General features: G+C 36.8%; 1 protein-coding gene and 2 long non-coding RNA genes across 4 annotated transcripts in view; 2 read left to right on the top strand and 1 right to left on the bottom strand.

Moving 5' to 3' along the window:
* GEFmeso (Guanine nucleotide exchange factor in mesoderm) overlaps positions 1–20835 on the bottom strand; it is a 139661-nt gene that overhangs the window by 76005 nt on the left and 42821 nt on the right. The window lies entirely within an intron of this gene.
* On the top strand, positions 1174–3452 carry LOC149718621 (uncharacterized). Its single transcript, XR_016373413.1, has 4 exons — positions 1174–1340; positions 1420–1697; positions 1990–2026; positions 3260–3452. It is a non-coding gene; the product is annotated as an uncharacterized LOC149718621 (long non-coding RNA).
* LOC149718620 (uncharacterized) lies at positions 4384–5704 on the top strand. 2 transcript variants are annotated; one of them, XR_016373139.1, is made up of 3 exons: positions 4384–4685; positions 4763–5068; positions 5145–5704. It is a non-coding gene; the product is annotated as an uncharacterized LOC149718620 (long non-coding RNA). The 2 variants fall into 2 exon arrangements; XR_016372409.1 differs by having other exon boundaries at positions 4763–5192; positions 5268–5704.

Below are 20835 nucleotides of genomic sequence, written 5' to 3'. Positions count from 1 at the left end.
TTTTCGGATAGCTATAAAGGTCTACACATGTTCCAATGAACAAATTATGCAAAAATTTGTTATTAAATACCTATAACAACTTTCAAATAGTTTGCCCAGATTAAGCCCCCCCCCCAATTTCAAACCCCTAGCAACGCTACTGCCCATGTTAATATTGTTATTAATGTTGTAGGCCGGCCTTGAGTACTATCAGTCACGCTACATAATTCTGATGTATTTCTAACTGTGATTTAATTGGTTTGTAGCAACGCGAGGTTCTACGCGAGTGCAAGATGCAACAGGCAGCGAGAAACATTATTCGAGAAAGTGAAATTCGTCATGTGTAATGATTAGTCTAGCTCTCCCACAAAATACGCCTAGATACGTAAAGAAAATCTGTACACAATTATTCCAAATAGCTGTATGTATTCCAGCGTACAACCATAAGAGTCAGACTGTCTATTACTTAATTTTACCTAAAAAATAAAAGCTAGAGTTATCAATATGAATAGACACTTTCGACGCATAAAAGTGGATAGGCAACCCTAAGTATAGGGTCATACGAGGGTTAACACAAAAGGCCTACAGGCTACAGAGCAGGCAACAAAAATTGAGATGGAAGCTAAGCCTTTGCCTCTTAGAGTCATTGAAATGGTGTACCAGATAGAAAAATGTTTACCCGAAAAGAGGTAACACTTTCGGCAATATCAACTTACATATACATGGGCCAGGTCAAACTAACACCCGCATAGTCAAATATCTGGCTAAAATACGGTAGATCAAATCTTGTAATGCTTCAAAAATGAAAACGAAACCTTCAACAACAACTTGCACTACTACGACGCCTCATATGAAAGTAATATCCTATCATACATACACGATGGTGTGGCTAAAAATATTTTACAATTTTAATACCTAAATTGAGGAAGAGTTAGAGCACAAGGCGCCATCTGCTGAACAGAAAATTGGGACGTAAAAAAGCCGCTTTCTTGAAAAGCGTTAAATATGCATTATTTATGGTGATAAACAATAGCGCTTGATAAAATATGGAAAGCTGAGGCGTATGAAAGTAAAAAAATAGTGTTAATCACGTGCGCTTGAATAGGAGCTGTCTATTTAGTTGTTATTTATTGTACTTTAAATAGGAAATTGTTAAAAGTTTGCTTTACGATGTTTTTTCTTCTTGTGGGTACATTTAAGCGATTAACGCAAATGCAAAAACACTCATATTTAGAAAATCTCAAGATGACGCGTAAATTATGTCTTACTAACAAACCCCGCCTAACCGCAAACAACAAATATTGAAAATAATTCAAAGGATAATACGTCTGAGTCTCGGTTCAGGTTCATACAATCAAAAGGTCATTGCACTAATCATGTTCTTAATCTTTTAATGCAAATTAAGTATCGTTTAAGAGTTTAAAAATAATAATATTACAGCGTTGTGTTCGGCAGATCCTTTTACAGGCTTCAAAAGTTGACAACTTTAAGCATAAGTTTATAAAATATGTTCCATAAGTATGACACTTCTTATACTTTGTAATGCTCGAGACTTACTGAGAACTACTTTGAGAACGATAAGCGAGAATTGACTACACGCGGTTTTGCAGTGAAGCTTCCTATTTAGCACCTCACCACGCGTCGCTTTACGAGAATCTATGACGTTTCATCTACGTCACTTCATGACAAGCTCTCAGTAACCACTAACCTGTGACAAAGTAACGTCAACTATTAGGAATAGACCATTTCGGAAATTACATACAGAGAAACCGTGACACAGAGGCGACACCGCCAATGGGGTACTGTCCCTCTCGCCAAGAAACAACGCCGGGGTCCAAAACGAGCTTACTAGCGAACTCTCACTGCCTCTAGCGGAGCTTCTTGGCGCGAGGGACAGAGCCCCATTGGCGGCATTGTCCCTGTGTATTGGTTTCTCTGTATGTAATTTCCGAAATGGTCTATTGCTTTTAGACCTCTTATCACGCTCAGTTTTTAAAATTTTAAGCCTAGGTTGCTTTTACGACGACGGAACTTATTGACGCCAATGGTCAGTGTCTTTTCAATGTTTGTCAGAGTGCTTACGAAAGACTTAAGGGACTCAGCAAATAGTTGCTCGGGAATCTCCAAACATAGTGTGTCTGGCGCCCAGTTAATCGTGATTTAAGCTCACGTCATTTATCTTAAATTATAAAGCCTAATAAGGCGTTAAGTCACAAGACGAGAATTAAATGTAAAAATCCTTGGTATGCATCTTTACCCCGAACCAGGATGTGCCGGGAGATTAACATACCTATTGGCCAAACGTTTATTTCAAGAAGTTCCAATTCTAGAAGCAACGGACTCAAAATAGTGAAGTGCTTAAGTTTACTAGGCATTTGTTCAATAGAGCTATTTCAGTGGGGGAAAAATTTCGTCTGCTACGAAAATTGGGCCTGCCTTTGAGTGTAGGGCGGCCATTTTATGAGGGTTTTCTCTATGGGCAAATAGCATTGGTGACGTAGCCATTACCCCCTCTGAAATAGCTCTATAGACCATTTGATGTAACTAAGAGAGGGAAAGACACTGGGGTGAATCCTTCCCTTCCATCTCGTTTTTGGCGCTTGCGCTGTAGTCTTTTTGTATCAGAGAGTGCGCAGAGACGGCAATGTATCAACCACCCTTGTGCACTAGAGGGGCTAGAGAATTTTCCATTCCCGTTTCTTAACTTCAACTGTTGCCTCAGGTTTGGATATGAATGATCTGAATCGAAAAGAACTTCAAGCTTTCAGTCTGTTGTAGATAGCGGTTGAATTGCACTTACAAATGACTGGCAACACTTATCTACACAATATCTATAAGTTAGCCTCTGGTTACTGAAAGCGAGTCATGGTTAGATTTAAGGCAGAGATACACAATTTTCATTTATCTTCGTTGAAAAGACGAACAAAAGTAGCCATGAAAGACTAGCGTTAAGTATACGAAGAAGTAACTTATCGCATTATACACGCCAAAAAATATAGTCTAGGGATCCATTTTTGACCTGCATAGCCCAGAAAGCGTGCGTATCTAATTTAAGACTATTGAACTAAAATTATACACGGCTACTTAGTGTGGTAGCAAAACTCCCTTAGGCCCAGGAGTAAACCCCAAAAAATTCTATTGATAGAAGAACTTTGGGGTTATGGATTCACTTTTGTTTCGCGTGTACAAGGCCTATAGTCGACGCCGTCCGTCCCTAATCACAGTCATAAATAACGGACGATTTGACAAGAGGTTCTTCTAATTTCTACTAACTTCCCAGCTCGTGTTCTAAAAGGCGACTTCGAGGCGATGAGGGGACCAAAGAGGGATAGGCCATTTGCCAAGGCTTAAATAGAAATCCCCGAGATAAAGATGGTTGGTAATAACGTCCTCACTGAGAAAAGCACGCGGTGACAAAGCAACAACTACCGAACCTGGGTGCTTATGCTTGTAAAACAGAACTTTCTGACGTGCCTCGTAACTTTAGTGAGACATTTTTTTAGTATAGACAGGGAGATTTAATTTTAGAAGTAGGAATGGAGAACGGTTAGTATTTACTTCAGTGCGACTCATAGCCCAGTATAGAGCCCCTCCCTCCAACACGTAACGAAAAGTTTAAATTATCTTATTGGCTCAGTTTTAAACTACGTTTTGATGACGTTGCTGACGGGGACGGCGAAAAATGCGTAATTCCTTTTTACCTCTGTCGCTATGACCCGCCTCTTCTTTCATACCCCCTTTACCTGGGAAGGGGGTCCGGGATTTTGACGTGCGCCCAGATTACTCTGTTCTCCATTCCTACTTCTAACATTAAATCTATCCCTGGCATAGAGTAATGGCAGTACTACGTATGCAAACGTCATACCCTTATCTCTTAGATCGTTGTCATCCCCTCTTACAAGAGTGCACCCAGAGGAAGGGATACACCGTCTACACCCCTCTCTACCACCACTAGTCTATAAATATAGGAAGGAAAGCCTATTTTAAAACAGAGTACGTTTAACTAAGAGAGTTAGAGGACATAGATGGCATCATCATGCCATTTTAAGGAACATAAAGATGAGTTTTCAAACAACCGCGTCTGAAACGCATTTTTTATAAACCACAATTAAACTAAATTAAACAATAATTCATAATTTTATGCCACATTTCTTTCACATAATTCACAACTTCACACGAGCCAACTTTCAATCCAACCTCCGGGCGTTGAGTGAACTGAATCTGAGTGAAATTGCGAATGAAAGTCTTAAAGTATTGGCTCATTACAAACTTTGAGTCAACAACCTTATTTACTTTTCAGAATGGATTTTCAATCTTCGGATCAAGGATACCCAAAAATCTGGCAAGTGTTTCGCAAATTCAAGTACCGACATAGGTGTCACTACGCGAAAAATGGCAATTGTCCTTCCCCTTTTAACTTCACCGAAAAAGCGCTCCAAAAAATGAAGAGATGGTGATTTTTGAGACGCCAGCTGTGTTTATAACTATGGACAGATTTCAACCCCTCCTCTTGGCCTGTTTTGGCTTTTCTTTGGTTTGGTAAAGGGCGCACTCGGTTGCCGCCTCCCGTAATTCGGACCCAACATCCAACTGCGAGTTGGAAGGGTCCCTCAACGTCCAAACCACAGGGAATCGGCAAAAATACAGCGGATCTTATTGTGGCCCGCGCCAGAAATCTGAGAACTCGAGGTTTCTCGTACGCACATGTGCGTGACCTGATTCAGGCAACCTATTTCCATACTAGAATCTTTTTCATTCAAATTAATGTTATTTCATTTTCTAGTTGAATTCCAAATTGAAATCAACGTACACAGGTTGATAAAATGGATAAATTTCATTAATTTTTACAAAATTTGACCACCAGTTTATCTGTTTTCCATGGCATAAGCAAATTTTGGTTCCTTAAGCACGATTTTCCAAGATGCCGTATAAAATTCAAACCGAAAACGTTTTTGAAAATAGACCATTTCATAAATTACATGCGGAGAACCCAACACACAGGCGGGAGACCGCTCTCATAAGTTATTTCCCTCGCGCCAATAGGAAACACCAGACGGAGCCACTAGTCTCGCACTGCCTCAAGTAGATGGTGCCTCAGCCCCTGTGGTGTTTGCATTTCTTATGGCATTATTGGAATGCTCTATTAAATATTAATGCTTCAAAAGGCCAAACACCAGACGGAGCCACTAGTCTCGCACTGCCTCTAGCAGAAGGTGCCCAGCCCCTGTGGTGTTTGCATTTCTTATGGCATTAATGGAATGATCTATTCAATATTAACGCTTTTAAAGGCCAACTATCTTCGGAGAAAGGAGACGAAAGCAACTAGAGATTAAAACGAGACTTCAGGTGATGAAAATCATACTGGACACTACGGAAAGCTGCCATCCACTCAGGAGCCAGCCGCCTCACTTTCTGTTTTCTCTATATGCCCCGGATGACAGTGATAAAACTTAATTTTAGGTTAGTAATAGATTGAAAGTCCCCATGACGGTTTTCTTTTAGCAAACATTTAGTGTTTGGCTTAGCATATGAACTTTGAAAATACTGAAATCTTGTCCCCTCAAACCAAAATTTCCAAAAATAACGAGCTGTTAGTTCCCTGTGACGTACAGTACAAGGTGAAAGTTTTACAAGAACTAAGGCTTAGGCTTAAGCCTAATCTTAGGTGTAATGTTATTACTAAGCCTAGTTTCAAACTTCAAATTGAAGCGCGGGACTCACGAGAAGTCGCGCATGAGCAAGCCTCTTACGTAATTATGAAGCAGAAGCGGGGGAAAGAAAATAGTTCCGGCGCATTTCGAATATCACAATGGTTTTGTTAGTGAAACCGATTTTTTATTTATTTTAACGAAACCCGTCTTAATTTTGAAGTAAAAAATAACCCATAACTCTCCAAATTGGATTTAAAACAGCACACTTTAAATGAGAAAGGTTTACCCTTCTATGATATTGGCGTTCTTTTAAATGAATAATGGTTATCTATTTCACACTCCCTTTAAACTGCCAGTTAAATTTACAGTGTTAAAGAAAGAAATAAATGTAACCCCACAGGAAAATGCACCCCGTAGAGTATTATTCAAATTAATCCGAAGCTAGGGAGCAAGCATATGGTCAGATGGGGCCCTTTTTTAACATCCACAATATTTACGTACACTCTAAGAGTATATACTGTACATACATAGTAGGCCTACACATCGTGCACATGTTAGTTCGATTCGCGTGCATGTATCCTCCATTCCTCCTAAGCAGGTGAAAACCAAGGAAAAGCATTGAAAAGGGCGTCGGGAGATGACTAAATTGACCACTTTTCTCTCTCCTCTCTCACTTGAAGCTTTTTTTCACTATAAAAGTACGTGATCCCGGCGCGCGTGAGTTAGACCCATTCGAAGGGATATGGATGCGGACGGGTCAAAATAGAATAACATGATCAAAGAGCCTGGGCTAAGCAATATTCTCCACCCCATAAAGCGCGGCGCAACCAACTATAGGACCATGGTTTTTCTATTGCAAGAAGTATCATTTTTCTCTCAAGAATATTGAGCTTCAACATACTGAGTTTGTTCAGTCTAACCACTGATTTTTCCCCGGACGTTTATTGACAGAATTTGTTAGAATAGTGACTCTACAGACAAAACTTTTAGTATTTCTACTTCTTGAAGATCTATTCTAGTAATTTTCAATCGTTGTAAATTTTGCAAAAGTTTTAAGACTAGTTTTTATTAGTTTTACTTTTTGCAAATGTTTTTGGTAATTTATTTACTAGTTATACCATACTTTTACCGGACTTTTCGGCTAAGCTTCAATAGTTCTACCTTTTTCAGAGGGGAGGAGCTACAGGGACGTGACGTCAATATTGGTAGCCTAAAGTGTATGCACTGAGCTGATTACTTCCAATATGGTTGCCAAAATCGAAGTTAAGAGATAGGAAGATGTGAAGTCACGAGAAAATTCGTAGTAACAGACAATTATCGACTAAACTTTAATAGTTTTACTTTTTCGAATAATGTTTAATATTTCTTTTACCTCTTCCAGACATTTTCCTGCAAAATTTTAATATTTATCCTTCACCTTTATCTCCTAGATAATTTTTTCTTACTTTTTCCAAATACATTCATACTTAATTTGATTAATTAACCATAAGTATAATTGAATTTTAATAATTCACTTACTCTTCCTCAGACAGATTTCGACTAAATATTAATAATAATTTATTCTTATACCACTAATTTTTAAAGTTCTTCCAATTTTTCAGGAGTTTTCTAAATTTTCAGATTTACCCTGCTTCTTTTCAAACTAAATGCTAATTTTTTCGCCTACCAATATCTTTACGAAGACATCCCTATTATTCGCTGCAATCAATTTTAGACCTAATTTTAAATCAAAATCTAACAATAATTTTGCTACCTCGACTTACACTGAATAAGTCACCGCACGGTGGTATCTTCGAAAACCTCAACATCCACGTGAGACCTGAACTACTTCATTGCGAATATTCACGTAAAAAGGAGGATTTTGAAGTTCGGAACACGAAAAATAGAGCCGGGGTGTAAAAGCAGACCAGCAGCTGTTTCTTTAAATAAGGAACCAGACCGTCCAGGACTTCCGGTTCAGCACGCGTGAGGCGCGTGGCAGGTTTTGATGGGGAACCTTAGAGACTCCCTGTTTCATTCATCTATGTCCGCGTAGGTCAGATTAATACGACCAAAGGCGCCCTAATTGACCATACTTATCGTACAGTCAGGCTTAGACTTTATTACAAGTTTCCACGCGGTTATCTTGGTTAGGGATATGAGGAAAAAGCGTGGGGAGATGGAGACAGATTCGGGAAGAAGGATGAGACTTAAATTCTTCATCCGGTAGTAGTTTTCTACGAGGGGCAAGTCATTCGGCCAAATTTTGTACACCTGATTTCTGAATTTTCATGAGAATTCCGTTGATTGCTGAATGAATTCGTTGATTTCCGTGATTACGATTATTTTCGGTGATTTCCATAATCGTTACACTGATTTCCCGTTATTACTTGTGATTTCCCCAATCAACAAATCTTTTGAATTTCTATAACGGCTCAGATCTCGAGCTCGGGTTTTGAGGTGAGAAAATGATCACCTGATTGGCTTGATTTTGCCATGCGCAGAACCCGTTTAACCCCAAGAGTCATACTCTAATCCAATCAGAAAAATTAGATTTATTTTCGTCGCTCAACGACAGATGGTACTACAGTCAACTTTGTTAGTCACATGATCATATCCCTCAGATGGAGACTAGACCAAACCAACTTGTTTATTTGTTGGGTGGGTCTCTATTCCCGTGATTTTTTGGTGAATGCCGTGATTACCACTGCATTCTTCGTGAATTACGAATTTCAACGTACTGATTACGATTTTTATTTTGGATTTTCGAATTCCTCCATTGATTATGTGTGATTATTTCACGAAAGGTGTGATTTCCGAGGTGATTACAAAAGATTACTAGTAAATTATGTGACTATTTCTGATTTTCTTAAGATTTCACAAGATTTCCAGTGATTATCGGAGATTTCTGATTACCCACAAAAAATGATTGTGATTACCGATGATTTTCTAAGAATTCTAGAATTCAAGAAATCGATTTCTGCAGTTTTGTACATTTGATTATTCAAGTGACTAACCCCTCGGTTTTTATATGCAATTCCAGTATTCCACGTAAGGTGACACTCATTCTCCACCAAAAACCTTCACTTGGTTTTTTTTGCCTCTTCAAATAAAAGATACGCCACACAGATTGAAATCCCACAAAATGTGGGTTGGAACTTTACGACTTGAGGCCTCAAAATATATTTTAAAATTTCTTTGGTGACAAGGGATAGGGGGCTGTTCATAAAGTCTATAGAAATCCATTTTAATAAGAAACGAGTGTTATTCTTAGTACGAGCGTTATTGAACTGTGTCATAATTTCATTGGTGCCCAAACGAGTCAAAAAACATCACTTAATCACAGCCTCACTCCGCCACCATTGACAGATTATGGTAAATAATATTTTGAGCATATTTCATAAGTTTTTTTTCGACATGTGGGTGTGAATACGGAAATGAAGGTTACAGGAAGGTGTAGTGAATATCTTGAGTAACATGAAAAATAACGTTGCTTGATGGCCCCTTAAGATTTGAATAAAAATTGCTATTGCAGGTAGTATTTCAGTCAAATACATTAAAAGGCACCAGCTGCAAACACTATTCTTCAAAAGATATTGTTGGATAGGTTATGATCGTGTGGGAACATCATACAAAAATATTACAGGGTTCATACAACTTTTGGAAAACCGATTTCCCTGAGTTTTAAAGGTTTTTCCTCATATCTTTCCCTGAAATTTCCATGTTTTTCCAATATTTTTCTCTGAAATTTCCATGTTTTTCCAATATTTTTCTCTGAAATTTCCATGTTTTTCCAATATTTTTCTCTGAAATTTCCATGTTTTTCCAATATTTTTCTCTGAAATTTCCATGTTTTTCCAATATTTTTCTCTGAAATTTCCATGTTTTTCCAATATTTTTCTCTGAAATTTCCATGTTTTCCCAATATTTTTCTCTGAAATTTCCATGTTTTCCCAATATTTTTCTCTGAAATTTCCATGTTTTCCCAATATTTTTCTCTGAAATTTCCATGTTTTCCCAATATTTTTCTCTGAAATTTCCATGTTTTCCCAATATTTTTCTCTGAAATTTCCATGTTTTTCCAATATTTTTCTCTGAAATTTCCATGTTTTTCCAATATTTTTCTCTGAAATTTCCATGTTTTTAAAATATTTTTCTCTGAAATTTCCATGTTTTTCCAATATTTTTCTCTGAAATTTCCATGTTTTTAAAATATTTTTCTCTGAAATTTCCATGTTTTTCCAATATTTTTCTCTGAAATTTCCATGTTTTTCCAATATTTTTCTCTGAAATTTCCATGTTTTTCCAATATCCTTAGTACTAACAACGGGAGTGGTTTTTTATAGTTAAAGCAACCCCTTCAGAGAAAACTTACTCAAACCTGACAAATTTCCCTGATTTCCCAACCTTTTACTAAAAATTCTAAATTTCCTAAGTTTTCGTCAAGTATTTATTTCCCTGAGTTTTCCAGGTTTGTATGAACCCAGTATTAAAAGCCCGCGGCCGTAGGTTCCCCGCCATCTTTCAAAATGTCCTCCGGGAATACTAGCAAAGTATTTTTCACAAAAATATGAAAACTGCCAGTATAATGATTAACACATGAACATCGAGGCCCTAGAACTCAAAATAACCCAAGATTCTTTAAATTGTAAAATGTAAAACTTTTAATAATTCAGCTGGGTTTCTTGAACTAGGGAAATATGTGAATAACCATAGGGTTAATAAGAATAATTGGTGTTCTGTTGTGTAATTTCTTTCTCATATCGTTTTTCAAGATTAATACACAAAAATGACTTCTGGAGATTTTTCCCAAAACCTAAGTAAAGAAATAAAAACCCAACTATCACGATTAAACTATCCAGTTCAATTTCATTATAAATTTAAATCACGAAATATGAATGTATGAACAGAACTTAACCCTAAAATGAAAACCACTCTTTTTACCTCCGGCAAGCATGAAATCGATCAAAATTCAAAAATTAAATTGCGAGAACTTTTATTTCTTTAAAAAAAATGTTCGCAGTTATTTATCTATACGCTCGAAATATCAAAATCGTGAATTGATGCTATCATAAATCTCGGTGAGAACCCGGTAATGTCTGTCTGACCTCTGACCCCCCAAATAAGCTGCAGCTCTAGTGAAGAAGACACTAATACTCATTCTTTATCCAGAATAAAACCCTTATCAGAGTCAACTTCTTAACCGAGTTGTCTGTCACGTGTAGTTGACCTTTAGCCGTCAACAATCAGAGGTCATTTGTCATTGACCCTTAAAGTTTAAGAGAAAGAATTTGCAAGGTTTGATGATAAGCAAAAGTGAAGACCTTCAGAATTCTCTTTCGTTAGATTATAAGTAAAAGTAAAGATTAAACTTGAAAATCGTAAACCACCCAGGTGTACCAGATATATTCTAGTAAAGACTGAGCAGTCGATCGTGTTATGTTTTCGGCTAAATGGCGCCATAAGGGTGATTGACCAACGTTTCTCTGTCAATACCCAAGGCATTAGAAGCCCATAATTCAAGAAAACAATATCAGTTTTAAACGCGGTTACTGTTAAAAGATTAAACCATTGAAGTCAAATTTAGTTCACGGCTATATATCTTGGTTCACAAATTGGAAACTGACGGCAGAAAATACGTAACAAATGCTGTGGCGGTAACAGTTGTCGATTTCAAGATATTGGACTTATATTACATTTTTTGGAAGAATTGATAGCTCAAGGTTCACCGTTCAAGTCAACGACTAATGGCGACTAAATTCTTCCTTGCTCGGCCCAGTATCATTGATTCAACAAATTTTTCTTTCAAGAAAAGTTCCTGACTTTGACAATATAAAACATGCTGCGTAGCCACATAGAATTTTAAATAAGAAAATTTACAATAAGCCATAACAATTTCTCTTCTATTTATGTTCTTCTGTTATTCGCTATAGCAAAAACTATGAGCTCCCATAAGTTTCACATTAACAATTAACGATGGGGACTATAAGAGGACTCTTAATAAGGCCGCGCTTACTAGAGGAAGACTTATGAATTATCCGCAATTTAATTAAAATATAAAACATGAGAATTTCTGGCGAAATATAACCAAAAGTTCATAGATTGAAAACAAAAAGTGCACTTCGTTCACAGTTCCCAGCCTTTGGCGGTAGACGCCACGTAAAATGGGAAGCAAGCGACACTCCAGACGAACCAATCAGAGAAAAGGTTTTTAGGGGTCGAAAGTTTACTCTATGGTGGCGGTTCAATGGTTAACTCTTGGTACAAGAGCGAGCATCTTCTATTTCAGGAGCCTATTCACGCGTGTTGACTGTGCTACGGTCGTGAAGGTAACCATACGTAAAGGGGGTCGACACTATTCTTAGAGGTACAGGGGATTTCTCATAACAGCTTCAATGATGTTTATCCATAAACTTTTGATATAATTGATAGATGGCATTAGAAGCCGTGATAGAAGAAAATGCTCATTATATAACCAAAGAAGCACGTGTCGAACCAAAAGTTTATAAGATATGTTCCATAAGTATAACACTACCTATACTTCGTAATGCTAGAGACTTACCGAGAGCTAGCTCGATAACGACAAGGAGAATTGACTACACTTGGAGGATAATTTTGCAGTCCATATATTCCTATTTAGTCAGTACTAAGCCTTTGACAGCGCCCCAGTCACCAGGCGTCGCTTTACCCAGAATCCATGACCTACCTCACTCACTACAAGACAAGCTCCAGTTTGTTACCAGTGACAAACTTTATGGAAAATTTCTTATGAACTTATGTTCGAACTCATATAGGGAGCAATATATTTATTCCAACGATTGCTACATAACCATCAAACCACACTGCCAATATATTTAACATTAACACTTGTTCGTCAATATAGAAACTCTTAAGTAATTTTTAATCGTTTCATTCAAACGCAAGTAGAATAAAATAATCGAAGTATTTTTTATCATTTCCAGGCTTTGATTAAAATTCGCGCACGCTTCGTAAATATAATTCGTTGGGGGCCTCTTAACTGGATTTTAATCAAGACACCCTTAAGAGATGATGATGATGATGATGGTGATCAGACATCACGGGACGGGCGTCGGAGCTAGGAGCGGGGGCCAGCTAGGCTGCAAGCAAATGACAAACACTTCTAGGAACCAAAAATTGCACGAAATTTATAACTCTCACGAGCTGACAGCTTTAACGAAGCGTGTTACGTAAGGGTTGCGATAACGAATGAACTGCTCGGAGTAAACGAAAATATTTTTTCAGCCGTTATTATAGAGACAGGATATGCGATTTTAAACAGCTTTACTGGTTTATATATGAAAATAAGAAAGTGCACTCAGCCCGTAATGAAGAAACAACCGATTGATTACTGTTAATTTAGTAAAGAGCGAAATATTTACTTCCAAATCATTTTAGTTTTAGAGAATTTTTCTACTTTTTTCTTTTACTTCAAAATTCGTACTCTTGAAGAAAATCTTCCAAAAAATCATTTTTTCAACTTCAAAATTCGTACTTTTGAAGAAAATCTTCCAAAAAATCTTCCAAAAAAAATCTTTTTTTCAACTTCAAAATTCGTACTTTTGAAGAAAATTTTCCAAACAAATCTTTGTTGTAAACTTCAAAATTCGTAGTTTTGAAGTAAATCCTCGAAAAACTTCTACTCTTACTTCAAAATTCGAAACTCATATTTTTGAAGAAAATCCTCAAAAAACTTTACTCTATTTAAAATTCAAACTGATTCACATATTAAAAAGGAAATTTCCTTCGCTTGATAGTGCACCGAAATCATACATTTTTTTAAACTCTCTAATTAACAGATCTTCGTTAAATTATAAAATGCGAATAGGCAACTTAAAAATCATTGTTAACATTAATAAACGCACGCAATTCCTTCGTTTGTGCGAACAAATCTTCTTAAGAGTCCCTAATTAATCAACACTTGCAAAAACGTCTTTAAGGAATAAATTACCATAAGATTCCCAACCCATTAAAATTATGAACATTAATTACCTAGCATCTTACCAGGATATAGCATGGAAACAAGATTAATCATTAAAATATATTAACGGGGGTTACTGTATCCTAATAAACGTTTAAATGTACGTGTGAAATATCCCCTCCCTTTACGAACAAAAAAAGTTTCAAAAAACTTGAAACAAAAGATTCTAGCACCCAACCCCTTCATTACGAAATTTAAAACCTAACATTAATTAATGTCAAAAAACGGCAGGCACCTAAGACTACCAGTGTTCTTCGAAGAAATGGTTTGAAAACCCTTTGTTACAAAACTAGAAGGCAATCCTCCGGGATAGGAAACTGAACTTGACCTTCTATCAGAGCCGGAAATAAGCACAGGACATTGGACATTGTACAATAAAATTTTAAAATGTCCCATAATTTTTTTGAAAAAAACTAAGGAGGTCATTGGACATTTTGACCTATAACTTTTACCGAAGTTTTGATAACTTGACTATTAAAATGCGACACTGTTTTTGAGCAGTCCATTGGAAAATGTCCTATAAATTTTCCAGTCAAAGTGGGGAGGTCACTGGACACTTATCCTAACCCTACCCTTCACCATCAAAAACTTGCTAATAGACGGCAGCACATTCTACAGAAAAAAATCAAGATAACAAATCAACAAATATGGCGGTTTATGTGCGATTTATTTGTCTGTCTTATAATCCTCTTTGAATTTCAAAAACATTATGGGTAGGCTGAATATAAAAAAAAAATTGGGCTTCGTCACGACATTGAGCTTTACTATTTCTAACAACATTCAAAGTTTCATTTTAAATCTGTGTAGCCGTTACTGGGGAGATGTCGTTGGAAAAAAGGCAGATATGAATCCAGTTCCTTAAAGGGTCTGTGAAGCAGACACTGGGGGTGTGTAAAAATTATTTGAAATACGTTACAGGCACATGACTGAGGAAATGCTTTGTTCATTTTCACCACTTCGGGGAATTAGCACTGTTATCTCTCAAAAAACAAGGACTAGGTGTCCAGTTACACTCCACGTGGTGTCTTTGTATCTTGGAGTCACGTGGTGCCTGTGACGTATTTCAAATCACATTTACCAACCCGCCGATGCCAATTTTACAGTCTCTATATGAAATTATTCAAATACGAATCTGGTAAAGAGAATAGAACTTTTCCACGTAAAAAGGGGGGAGGCTGATACATTGCCGTCTTTGCGCACTCTCACGATACAAAAAGACTACTGCGCAGGCGCCAAAAAGCGAGACGGAAGGCAAAGTTTTACCCCCCCCCCCCCCATGTCTTAACTTTTAATTCCATCGAAATGGTCTATTAGATAAAAGAAACAATTTTTACATCTATAATCTTTCCTATAGCGCCATCTTTACTATTAAATTCATTTGGTAAAATCACTTTTACACAAAATCAAATGTGTTCTTTAACCATTAAATCAAGGAACCCTGTTCAACCCTTTTTCCTAAGAACAGGATTAATGGCGAACCAGAAGAGGGTACAAGGAGTGGGGGCGACGACTTCTTTCCCCCATAATGAGACTTTAAAGAGACTCCACCGCGCCTCATAGCTTGGCGCCACCATGTTCCGATTCGAGCGATATTGTTCGGCCAAGAAAAAACTTTTCGTTCCCATTTAGATTAATTTAAGTCGAGTCAAAACTACCAAGGAGGGAAGCGAGGGGACACTTAAATTAAACACGATCTAACTTGCACATTCCCCGCCTTACGCTTTGGTACACGTTCCTGGTTGAATTTAATAGGGAAAGGGAGGGAATCTCATTAAGGTTAAGTGGTTTATCGCAATGAAGAAAGAAATATACGCTTTTTTGTCTCGGAGCGAAATTTGTACAGAAAATTTATTTAATTTCTCATTTTGAAAAAAAAAACTATTTCATTTACACCTTGTTATAAAAAGATTCGTTTAAAATAAAATGGATCATATTTTAACAAATGTGACTGGTGTTTGTGCGCATGCGTATATGGGTGGCCTAGTATACTGGAAAACGTGTTTTGGAGCAATATATTGGAAAGTATTGCGCAATTGAATACGATGAAGTTATGGATTGTACTTTGGTTTATTCTAAATACATAGTTCTCAAGAATTACGATCAAATCAAAAAATTCTAAATAGGTTAAGCAATTTAAAGCCACTTTTGTCAATAAATATGGTTAGATAATTTGCTTATTATTTTTGTTAGCATTAAAGTGAACTCCTACTATTCATCTTTTTGTTTTGGGTTTGCTTGTGAACACTGTGACCTGAGGGAAGACATCTCTCTTGCTGTGCACCTACCATTTCTAGTGACCTTGATAAACCAGAATAAATGCAGCGTAAACTAGCATTAAACAATATACTATAAAATTTGAAATGTCCTTGATAACTGAACCCTTTACTCGTGTCATTGTTTTTAATTAGTGGCGTAGGCAGACCCCATGACGCAGCAGGAGGTGACACAACCCTCCGAAATGGCGCACTATTGCCGGCCTGTCTCGCCTAACTCACACTAAGGTGGGAAGGTCAGGGTAAACCTGAAACAGACCTTTTAGACGTGAAAAAAAGGGTATGTAACCATCAGTATCGGGACATACAAGGGGGGGGGGGTTGATACATTACTGTCTCTGCGCACTCTTACGATGCAAAACTACTACAGCGCAGGCGCCAAAACGCAAGGTGGGAGGCAAAGTTTTAACCACGTGTCTTTCCCTCTCAGCTACAACGCAATGGTCTATTACAAAATGGCCCCAATAGGCGAGGGAAAAAAATCAGGGAATTTGATCATAGTGGCTAATAATTTTAAACAACATATTTCAACCATACAACCAGGAATTGAACTTCTGATACAACTGGATGACGTTATAAGCACCGTTTCAACGAGATCACATTTGACCACAGTCACCACACACATAAACGTGTAAAATATTTCAGATCTCTCTATAATTTAACTACAGATTGTAGGTATAGAATTTTCAGGGACACAATTTATATTCTAAATTTGTCACAAATTTCAATATTTATCAAGAACTTACTAACCGAGTACTGGCCTACGGCAAACGTTTCAACACTGTACATTGGCCTACCTTTTGGACGCAAATACCTTGCGACTAATATAAAAATAAAAAAAAACCAGCAGAGAAGTATAGTATAAATTACAGAGACCCTCTTATTCAACCCTCCCACAGCACCAAATTCCTTTAAAAACAATTTAGCCTTTCAAATTATGAATTGGAATTTAATTTAGCATACAGCCAGACCTAGGAGGAGGGAAGTTAGATTCTGGAGTGGTGAGAAAGGTTAGGGACATCAGAGGCTGTTTAAAAATCGCAACATGCTTTTCAAGGTTAGGCATCAGCAAGGTCCGTAAAATCGCAAAAGCTCTATTTGAGGCATCAGTGAGTGTAGCCACCTCTCGGCAGAATTTAGTACCTTAGTAACGGGTGAATAATAGTACTTGTTGCTATAACCAGATGTAATCTAAAGCTTATACCATACCAAAAACCGGGATACTACTGGTAAATTTTACTTCTACGCATTGAAAAGTTAATCGATTGAATTTACCACTCCAGAATATAACTTCCATCCTCCAAGGCCAGACGAGGATTCATTTTAAATTTATTCGAGCACCTTTGGACTTGTCTCCCATATATCTTGTAAGCAGAAAATCCATTCATTCATGGATAGTTGTTTTTTTTTTAAATATCTTAAATTCCCGAGCGCTTGATTCGAGTTGAATCCTCAAAGTGATATTTTAACCATATGCATAATTTCGACGAAGTTTGTAATACAGTTTCAGGCGTTGCCAGAGTAAAGCTGGCTAGTTTATTGGGCAACCAATTTCAAAATAGTCGCGGATTCAAAATCAAAACCCATACATCTTTTCTATAATTTGTTTATAGAATATTAGTCAAATCGGAAATATGGGTCAAAGTTGTTATGTACCCCGCCAGCTGTCACAATTATTGTGAACACTATTTTGGCCAAAATTTTTAACATTTTGAAAATTCAAAACAAAAAAAAATCACAAAGTCCGTGCACCACTACACTAAAGTCAGTCAAATCAGTTGAAAAGCACTTAGTTACACCTTGGTGCAGTTTCTTTTTACATTTCTAACCGCCATTTTACAAGATGTCCGTAGACAATAATATCGTTCTAAATTTACACCTAACATTGATTGATTTATTCATTATTTTACAGTACACGCTCTTTCGATTTAAAAATAAATTTGTTTTAATAAAAGAGTCAGTCAAATCAGTTAAAAAGTATATGAAGTTATTCCTTGGCGCAGTTTTTTTACATTTCTAACCGCCATTTTACAAGATGTCCGTAGATAAAAAATATCCTTCTAAATTTAAACCCAACGTTGATTGATTTATTCATTATTTTACACGCTCTTTCGATTTAAAAATAAATTAGTTTTAATAAAAGAGTACCCACTAAAATGTCATGTAAAGCGACTGGGCGTTGAACACTCAAGACTTATTGATAAACCCTGCATAAACCGTTTTACGCAATCAATGATCCTACGTAAACGCAATCGTGGGCGTCAAAAATATTCAAAAAATCATTGAAATTTGAACTCCCCGAAAACAGTTCTTCAATTTCTTTTATTATTGATCTTCGTTTATATTATTGGCCTTGTGATAGTTAAATATCCGGTCTCGCTAAATAGGAACGCCATACACTAGACTTTACAAAACATTGGGAAACTATACGTATTTACAGAAGTATATAATACTTCTCTTCGAGAGAAGTGTACCACAAAGCGGTGTTAAGTGTATTGCCATTCTTCCTAACATCTGAACATTTGGAGCAAGGTTACTAAACCGAATCACATACGCGATAAATAGTTCCCTCATCATTTCTCTATTAGCGCTTAACTATTTGGCAAAACGCGTTTGCGGATTTTTGACCCACCCCAAGATGTGGTTTGTGGGTTGATTGCTGGGGATTTAGTGCCAAACAATTATACAATTCACCTTACGGGTGCGATGCCCGTCTGAAGTTTTATGAGCGGGAAAGCAAACAAAAGAGGGAGGCTGGGAAGAATCATGTTACACAACTAAAGTATTAAGAGGATACAGAGTGTCATCCTTCTTCAAATATCCACTTCTGGTATTTAAAAATAAAAATAAAAACCTTTAAGTCTATGTTAATTTCGTGCGAAAAACTTTATCGTGTCACGAATACGAAACGTTTTCGTCGGGTCTTTAGCCCCAGACTTCATTAAAGAAATTTTTCTTTCGCCTTTCAAGATGAATGTAATGATAATTATACCGATTCCCACAATTTAAAAAATAAAAAAGAAAGAAATTCGCTACCCGTCTATAATGAAGGCTAAACAAAAGGGCGTTGAGATTTTTATAGCTTAGATTTTGTGGTCGTTGCGTTTTGGTATTTCACGTGATTAGGCGGAAAACGGGTTACTACTTTCTTCAGGAATCCATACTGCTACAAGGAATCGTTGCGTATTAATTTTCTCAACGTACCTATTCGGATTTTGTGGGAGGAGTTAGACTAATCACTATATATGTCGAGTTTTACGTCACGAATTACAGATTTTCGCTCGCCTTACCACTCGTTTCGAGATGTGAAATTACCGTAATTTTTTAGAATGGTAATTTACCGGCTAAATTACCGATTCAAATTTTGGAATAACCAAAACTTACCGTTCAGTCGGTAATTTATGCTATTTTATATTTTCACAGGCTTATTACCGCGGTAATTTAACGTTAAATTACCATTGTAAAATTACGGTAAGATATAAATCTGTAATTAACGCGGTAATTTACGGACGTTAAATTACCATTGTAAAATTACGGTAAGATATAAATCTGTAATTAACGCGGTAATTTGGTATCGTTCCTTTCAACCGAATTCCCAATGGACCGAAATCCCATTCGACCGAATATCCCGCAATGATTTTAGATTTCCAGCCCAATGGCTATATTCCCGATGGACCGAAATCCCAATCGTCCGAATATGCATATATACATATGAATATAACTTGTAGCCGTCAGCGACTCGGTGGTGTAGTGGATACGATGTTGGACTGCGAAGCGATAGGTTGTTGGTTCGAATCTCCGAAAGGTATGTTAATAATATTAAAAGTAAATGGTTCGTGATACTAATTAAAACGCTCACTTTCATTCCTTTCAAGGCAAGAGATATATAGAATTAATAATCAAATTGTGCTTAAAATGAAGTACAGTCTTAATGGTAGTTCCATCAATGTCTTTAAATTTTAAATTAAAATTTTAATATTTTGGTTTCGGGTGGGTTAGGTTAGGTTAGGTTAGGTTCGGTTAGGTTAGGTTAGGTTCGGTTCGGTTAGGTTAGGTTAGGTTAGGTTCGGTTAGGTTAGGTTCGGTTCGGTTAGGTTAGGTTAGGTTAGGTTCGGTTAGGTTAGGTTAGGTTAGGTTAGCATAGGTTAGGTTAGGTTAGCATAGGTTACGTTAGGTTAGCATAGGTTACGTTAGGTTAGCTTAGGTTAGGTTAGGTTAGCTTAGGTTAGCTTAGGTTAGCTTAGGTTAGGTTAGGTTAGTTTAGGTTTGGTTTGGTTTGGTTCCAATAATTCGTTGACACCTTTTCCAAAATATGCTCCTTTTAATTAGCTACCACCTTTTCCAAAATATTCTCCTTTTAATTAGCTACCACCTTTTCCAAAATATTCTCCCTTTAAATAGCTACCACCTTTTCCAAAATATTGTCCCTTTAAATAGCTTCCACCTTTTCCAAAACACTCTCCTATTAATTAGCTGCCACCTTTTCCAAAAGATTTTCCTATTAATTAGCTGCCACCTTTTCCAAAATATGCTCCTTTTAATTAGCTACCACCTTTTCCAAAATATTCTCCCTTTAAATAGCTACCACCTTTTCCAAAATATTGTCCCTTTAAGTAGCTTCCACCTTTTCCAAAACACTCTCCTATTAATTAGCTGCCACCTTTTCCAAAAGATTTTCCTATTAATTAGCTGCCACCTTTTTCAAAATATTCTCCTATTAATTAGCTGCAACCTTTTCCAAAAACATTCTCCTACTTATTAGCTGCCACCTTTTCCAAAACATTCTCCTATTAATTAGCTGCAACCATTTCCAAAACATTCTCCTACTAATTAGCTGCCACATTTTCCAAAATATTCTCCTTTTAATTAGCTACCACCTTTTCTAAAATATTCTCCTATTAATTAGCTGCCACCTTTTCCAAAAGATTTTTCTATTAATTAGCTGACACCTTTT

Source organism: Phalangium opilio, unplaced genomic scaffold, assembly GCF_054372755.1.
Source record: "Phalangium opilio isolate 3A_F unplaced genomic scaffold, DU_Popi_V2 ptg000002l_1, whole genome shotgun sequence".
Lineage (NCBI taxonomy): Eukaryota > Metazoa > Arthropoda > Arachnida > Opiliones > Phalangiidae > Phalangium > Phalangium opilio.
The sequence above is the reverse complement of the archived record's forward strand: the minus strand, read 5'-3'. Positions and strand labels throughout refer to the sequence as shown.